General features: G+C 54.0%; 1 protein-coding gene across 3 annotated transcripts in view; it reads left to right on the forward strand.

Annotated features, from left to right (window-relative positions):
* The window catches only part of LOC142923721 (clustered mitochondria protein homolog), a 63,171-nt gene that overhangs the window by 52,637 nt on the left and 3,081 nt on the right, over positions 1-7,453 (forward strand). The window lies entirely within an intron of this gene.

The raw sequence follows: 7,453 nt of genomic DNA on the forward strand, positions 1-7,453 counted from the left end.
CTCGCCTTGGGCATGAGGAGCAGGTGCCTGGCCAGGTCAGTCACTCAGTCAGTCACTCAGTCAGGCAGTCACTCAGTCAGTCACACAGTCAGTCACTCAGCTCGCCTTGGGCATGAGGAGCAGGTGCCTGGCCAGGTCAGTCACTCAGTCAGTCACTCAGTCAGTCACTCAGTCACTCAGTCAGTCACTCAGTCACTCAGTCACTCAGTCAGTCACACAGTCAGTCACTCAGCTCGCCTTGGGCATGAGGAGCAGGTGCCTGGCCAGGTCAGTCACTCAGTCAGTCACTCAGTCAGTCACTCAGTCAGTCACTCAGTCAGTCACTCAGTCAGTCACTCAGCTCGCCTTGGGCATGAGGAGCAGGTGCCTGGCCAGGTCAGTCACTCAGTCAGTCACTCAGTCAGTCACTCAGCTCGCCTTGGGCATGAGGAGCAGGTGCCTGGCCAGGTCAGTCAGTCACTCAGTCAGTCACTCAGTCACTCAGTCAGTCACTCAGTCAGTCACTCAGCTCGCCTTGGGCATGAGGAGCAGGTGCCTGGCCAGGTCAGTCACTCAGTCACTCAGTCAGTCACTCAGTCACTCAGTCAGTCACTCAGTCAGTCACTCAGCTCGCCTTGGGCATGAGGAGCAGGTGCCTGGCCAGGTCAGTCACTCAGTCAGTCACTCAGTCAGTCACTCAGTCAGTCACTCAGCTCGCCTTGGGCATGAGGAGCAGGTGCCTGGCCAGGTCAGTCACTCAGTCAGTTACTCAGTCAGTCACTCAGTCAGTCACTCAGCTCGCCTTGGGCATGAGGAGCAGGTGCCTGGCCAGGTCAGTCACTCAGTCAGTCACTCAGTCAGTCACTCAGTCAGTCACTCAGTCAGTCAGTCACTCACTCAGTCACTCAGTCAGTCACTCAGTCAGTCACTCAGCTCGCCTTGGGCATGAGGAGCAGGTGCCTGGCCAGGTCAGTCACTCAGTCAGTCACTCAGCTCGCCTTGGGCATGAGGAGCAGGTGCCTGGCCAGGTCAGTCACTCAGTCAGTCACTCAGTCAGTCAGTCACTCAGTCAGTCACTCAGTCAGTCACTCAGTCAGTCAGTCAGTCACTCAGTCAGTCACTCAGTCAGTCACTCAGTCAGTCACTCAGCTCGCCTTGGGCATGAGGAGCAGGTGCCTGGCCAGGTCAGTCACTCAGTCAGTCACTCAGTCAGTCACTCAGTCACTCAGTCAGTCACTCAGTCAGTCACTCAGCTCGCCTTGGGCATGAGGAGCAGGTGCCTGGCCAGGTCAGTCACTCAGTCACTCAGTCAGTCACTCAGTCACTCAGTCAGTCACTCAGTCAGTCACTCAGCTCGCCTTGGGCATGAGGAGCAGGTGCCTGGCCAGGTCAGTCACTCAGTCAGTCACTCAGTCAGTCACTCAGTCAGTCACTCAGCTCGCCTTGGGCATGAGGAGCAGGTGCCTGGCCAGGTCAGTCACTCAGTCAGTTACTCAGTCAGTCACTCAGTCAGTCACTCAGCTCGCCTTGGGCATGAGGAGCAGGTGCCTGGCCAGGTCAGTCACTCAGTCAGTCACTCAGTCAGTCACTCAGTCAGTCACTCAGTCAGTCAGTCACTCACTCAGTCACTCAGTCAGTCACTCAGTCAGTCACTCAGCTCGCCTTGGGCATGAGGAGCAGGTGCCTGGCCAGGTCAGTCACTCAGTCAGTCACTCAGCTCGCCTTGGGCATGAGGAGCAGGTGCCTGGCCAGGTCAGTCACTCAGTCAGTCACTCAGTCACTCAGTCACTCAGTCAGACAGTCACTCAGTCAGTCACTCAGTCACTCAGTCAGTCACTCAGTCACTCAGTCAGTCACTCAGTCACTCAGTCATTCAGTCACTCAGTCAGTCACTCAGCTCGCCTTGGGCATGAGGAGCAGGTGCCTGGCCAGGTCAGTCACTCAGTCAGTCACTCAGTCAGTCACTCAGTCAGTCACTCAGTCAGTCAGTCACTCACTCAGTCACTCAGTCAGTCACTCAGTCAGTCACTCAGCTCGCCTTGGGCATGAGGAGCAGGTGCCTGGCCAGGTCAGTCACTCAGTCAGTCACTCAGTCAGTCACTCAGTCACTCAGTCAGTCACTCAGTCAGTCAGTCAGTCACTCAGCTCGCCTTGGGCATGAGGAGCAGGTGCCTGGCCAGGTCAGTCACTCAGTCAGTCACTCAGTCAGTCACTCAGTCAGTCACTCAGTCAGTCACTCAGCTCGCCTTGGGCATGAGGAGCAGGTGCCTGGCCAGGTCAGTCACTCAGTCAGTCACTCAGTCACTCAGTCAGTCAGTCACTCAGTCAGTCACTCAGTCAGTCACTCAGCTCGCCTTGGGCATGAGGAGCAGGTGCCTGGCCAGGTCAGTCACTCAGTCAGTCACTCAGTCAGTCACTCAGTCAGTCACTCACTCAGTCACTCAGTCAGTCACTCAGTCAGTCACTCAGTCACTCAGTCAGTCACTCAGCTCGCCTTGGGCATGAGGAGCAGGTGCCTGGCCAGGTCAGTCACTCAGTCAGTCACTCAGTCAGTCAGTCACTCAGTCACTCAGTCACTCAGTCAGTCACTCAGTCACTCAGTCAGTCACTCAGCTCGCCTTGGGCATGAGGAGCAGGTGCCTGGCCAGGTCAGTCACTCAGTCAGTCAGTCACTCAGTCACTCAGCTCGCCTTGGGCATGAGGAGCAGGTGCCTGGCCAGGTCAGTCACTCAGTCAGTCAGTCACTCAGTCACTCAGCTCGCCTTGGGCATGAGGAGCAGGTGCCTGGCCAGGTCAGTCACTCAGTCAGTCACTCAGTCAGTCACTCAGTCAGTCACTCAGCTCGCCTTGGGCATGAGGAGCAGGTGCCTGGCCAGGTCAGTCACTCAGTCAGTCACTCAGTCAGTCAGTCACTCAGCTCGCCTTGGGCATGAGGAGCAGGTGCCTGGCCAGGTCAGTCACTCAGTCAGTCACTCAGTCAGTCACTCAGTCAGTCAGTCAGTCACTCAGTCACTCACTCACTCAGTCACTCACTCAGTCACTCAGTCATTCACTCAGTCATTCACTCAATCACTCACTCAGTCATTCAGTCAGTCAGTCACTCAGGCATTCACTCAGTCACTCACTCAGTCACTCAGTCAGTCACTCAGCTCGCCTTGGGCATGAGGAGCAGGTGCCTGGCCAGGTCAGTCACTCAGTCAGTCACTCAGTCACTCAGTCACTCAGTCAGTCACTCAGTCAGTCACTCAGTCAGTCACTCAGCTCGCCTTGGGCATGAGGAGCAGGTGCCTGGCCAGGTCAGTCACTCAGTCAGTCACTCAGTCAGTCAGTCACTCAGTCAGTCACTCAGACAGTCACTCAGCTCGCCTTGGGCATGAGGAGCAGGTGCCTGGCCAGGTCAGTCACTCAGTCAGTCACTCAGTCAGTCACTCAGTCACTCAGTCAGTCACACAGTCAGTCACTCAGTCAGTCACTCACTCAGTCACTCACTCAGTCAGTCACTCAGTCAGTCAGACAGTCACTCAGCTCGCCTTGGGCATGAGGAGCAGGTGCCTGGCCAGGTCAGTCACTCAGTCAGTCACTCAGTCAGTCACTCAGTCACTCAGTCACTCAGCTCGCCTTGGGCATGAGGAGCAGGTGCCTGGCCAGGTCAGTCACTCAGTCAGTCACTCAGTCAGTCAGTCACTCAGTCAGTCACTCAGTCAGTCACTCAATCAGTCACTCAGTCACTCAGTCAGTCAGTCAGTCAGTCAGTCAGTCACTCAGTCAGTCAGTCACTCAGTCAGTCACTCAGCTCGCCTTGGGCATGAGGAGCAGGTGCCTGGCCAGGTCAGTCACTCAGTCAGTCACTCAGTCAGGCAGTCACTCAGTCAGTCACTCATTCACTCAGTCACTCAGTCAGTCACTCAGTCAGTCAGTCACTCAGTCAGGCAGTCACTCAGTCAGGCAGTCACTCAGTCAGTCACTCAGTCAGGCAGTCAGTCACTCAGTCACTCAGTCAGTCACTCAGTCAGTCACTCAGTCAGTCAGTCACTCACTCAGTCACTCAGTCAGTCACTCAGTCAGTCACTCAGTCAGTCACTCAGCTCGCCTTGGGCATGAGGAGCAGGTGCCTGGCCAGGTCAGTCACTCAGTCAGTCACTCAGTCAGTCACTCAGTCAGTCAGTCAGTCACTCAGTCAGTCACTCAGTCAGTCACTCAGTCAGTCACTCAGTCAGTCAGTCAGTCACTCAGTCAGTCACTCAGTCAGTCACTCAGTCAGTCACTCAGCTCGCCTTGGGCATGAGGAGCAGGTGCCTGGCCAGGTCAGTCACTCAGTCAGTCACTCAGTCAGTCAGTCAGTCACTCAGTCAGTCACTCACTCAGTCACTCAGTCAGTCACTCAGTCACTCAGTCAGTCAGTCACTTAGTCAGTCAGTCAGTCACTCAGTCAGTCAGGCAGTCAGTCAGTCAGTCACTCAGTCACACAGTCAGTCACTCAGTCAGTCACTCAGTCAGTCAGTCAGTCACTCAGTCAGTCACTCACTCAGTCACTCACTCAGTCACTCAGTCACTCAGTCAGTCACTCAGTCAGTCACTCAGTCAGTCACTCAGTCAGTCACTCAGTCAGGCAGTCACTCAGTCAGTCACTCAGTCAGTCACTCAGTCAGTCACTCAGTCAGTCACTCAGTCAGTCACTCAGTCAGTCACTCAGCTCGCCTTGGGCATGAGGAGCAGGTGCCTGGCCAGGTCAGTCACTCAGTCAGTCACTCAGTCAGTCATTCACTCAGTCAGTCACTCAGTCACTCAGTCAGTCACTCAGTCAGTCAGTCACTCAGTCACTCAGTCAGTCACTCAGTCAGTCAGTCACTCAGTCAGTCACTCAGTCAGTCACTCAGCTCGCCTTGGGCATGAGGAGCAGGTGCCTGGCCAGGTCAGTCACTCAGTCAGTCACTCAGTCAGTCAGTCAGTCACTCAGTCAGTCACTCACTCAGTCACTCACTCAGTCACTCAGTCACTCAGTCAGTCACTCAGTCAGTCACTCAGTCAGTCACTCAGTCAGTCACTCAGTCAGGCAGTCACTCAGTCAGTCACTCAGTCAGTCACTCAGTCAGTCACTCAGTCAGTCACTCAGTCAGTCACTCAGCTCGCCTTGGGCATGAGGAGCAGGTGCCTGGCCAGGTCAGTCACTCAGTCAGTCACTCAGTCAGTCAGTCACTCAGTCAGTCACTCAGTCACTCAGTCAGTCACTCAGTCAGTCAGTCACTCAGTCACTCAGTCAGTCACTCAGTCAGTCAGTCACTCAGTCAGTCACTCAGTCAGTCACTCAGCTCGCCTTGGGCATGAGGAGCAGGTGCCTGGCCAGGTCAGTCACTCAGTCAGTCACTCAGTCAGTCAGTCAGTCACTCAGTCAGTCACTCAGTCAGTCAGTCAGTCAGTCACTCAGTCAGTCACTCAGTCAGTCACTCACTCAGTCAGTCACTCAGTCAGGCAGTCACTCAGTCAGGCAGTCACTCAGTCAGTCACTCAGTCAGGCAGTCAGTCACTCAGTCAGTCACTCAGTCAGTCACTCAGCTTGCCTTGGGCATGAGGAGCAGGTGCCTGGCCAGGTCAGTCACTCAGTCAGTCACTCAGTCAGTCAGTCAGTCACTCAGTCAGTCACTCACTCAGTCACTCAGTCAGTCACTCAGTCAGTCACTCAGTCACTCAGTCAGTCACTCAGTCATTCACTCAGTCAGTCACTCAGTCAGTCAGTCACTCAGTCAGTCACTCAGTCACTCACTCAGTCAGTCACTCACTCAGTCAGTCACTCAGTCATTCACTCAGTCACTCAGTCAGTCACTCAGTCACTCACTCAGTCACTCAGTCAGTCAGTCACTTAGTCAGTCACTCAGTCAGACACTCAGTCATACACTCAGTCACTCAGTCACTCAGTCACACAGTCAGTCACTCAGCTCGCCTTGGACATGAGGAGCAGGTGCCTGGCCAGGTCAGTCACTCAGTCAGTCACTCAGTCAGGCAGTCAGTCACTCAGTCAGTCTGTCACTCAGTCAGTCACTCAGTCAGTCACTCAGCTCGCCTTGGGCATGAGGAGCAGGTGCCTGGCCAGGTCAGTCACTCAGTCAGTCACTCAGTCAGTCACTCAGTCAGTCACTCACTCAGTCACTCAGTCAGTCACTCAGTCAGTCACTCAGTCACTCAGTCAGTCAGTCACTCAGTCAGTCACTCAGTCAGTCACTCAGTCAGTCACTCAGTCAGTCACTCACTCAGTCAGTCACTCAGTCAGGCAGTCACTCAGTCAGGCAGTCACTCAGTCAGTCACTCAGTCAGGCAGTCAGTCACTCAGTCAGTCACTCAGTCAGTCACTCAGCTCGCCTTGGGCATGAGGAGCACGTGCCTGGCCAGGTCAGTCACTCAGTCAGTCACTCAGTCAGTCAGTCAGTCACTCAGTCAGTCACTCACTCAGTCACTCAGTCAGTCACTCAGTCAGTCACTCAGTCACTCAGTCAGTCACTCAGTCATTCACTCAGTCAGTTACTCAGTCAGTCAGTCACTCAGTCAGTCACTCAGTCACTCACTCAGTCAGTCACTCACTCAGTCAGTCACTCAGTCATTCACTCAGTCACTCAGTCAGTCACTCAGTCACTCACTCAGTCACTCAGTCAGTCAGTCACTTAGTCAGTCACTCAGTCAGACACTCAGTCATACACTCAGTCACTCAGTCACTCAGTCACACAGTCAGTCACTCAGCTCGCCTTGGACATGAGGAGCAGGTGCCTGGCCAGGTCAGTCACTCAGTCAGTCACTCAGTCAGGCAGTCAGTCACTCAGTCAGTCTGTCACTCAGTCAGTCACTCAATCAGTCACTCAGCTCGCCTTGGGCATGAGGAGCAGGTGCCTGGCCAGGTCAGTCACTCAGTCAGTCACTCAGTCAGTCACTCAGTCAGTCACTCACTCAGTCACTCAGTCAGTCACTCAGTCAGTCACTCAGTCAGTCAGTCAGTCACTCAGTCACTCAGTCAGTCACTCAGTCAGTCACTCAGTCAGTCACTCAGTCAGTCAGTCACTCAGTCACTCACTCAGTCACTCAGTCAATCACTCACTCAGTCACTCACTTAGTCACTCAGTCATTCACTCAGTCAGTCACTCAGTCAGTCTCTCATTCAGTCAGTCACTCAGTCAGTCACTCAGCTTGCCTTGGGCATGAGGAGCAGGTGCCTGGCCAGGTCAGTCACTCAGTCAGTCACTCAGTCAGTCACTCAAGTCAGTCAGTCACTCAGTCAGTCACTCAGTCAGACGTTTCGACCATAACTCAAACGGTCATCTTCAGGTGTGTTGGTTTGCATAAATGTATTTTTAAACGGCGCATTTATTTATTTATAAAACGTTAGCGCCACGCGCAACGATTTGACAGTTTATTTATGACTAGTCCATCTATATTCTGAAAAGAGGAGGGGGGAGACGAAATTTTTTATAATGTATGCTGTCTGAAAGCC

This window comes from Petromyzon marinus, unplaced genomic scaffold (genome assembly GCF_048934315.1).
Source record: "Petromyzon marinus isolate PM22_M1 ecotype Great Lakes invasive population unplaced genomic scaffold, UKy_Petmar_22M1.pri1.0 PM_Scaffold_61, whole genome shotgun sequence".
In the NCBI taxonomy this organism is placed as follows: Eukaryota; Metazoa; Chordata; class Hyperoartia; order Petromyzontiformes; family Petromyzontidae; genus Petromyzon; species Petromyzon marinus.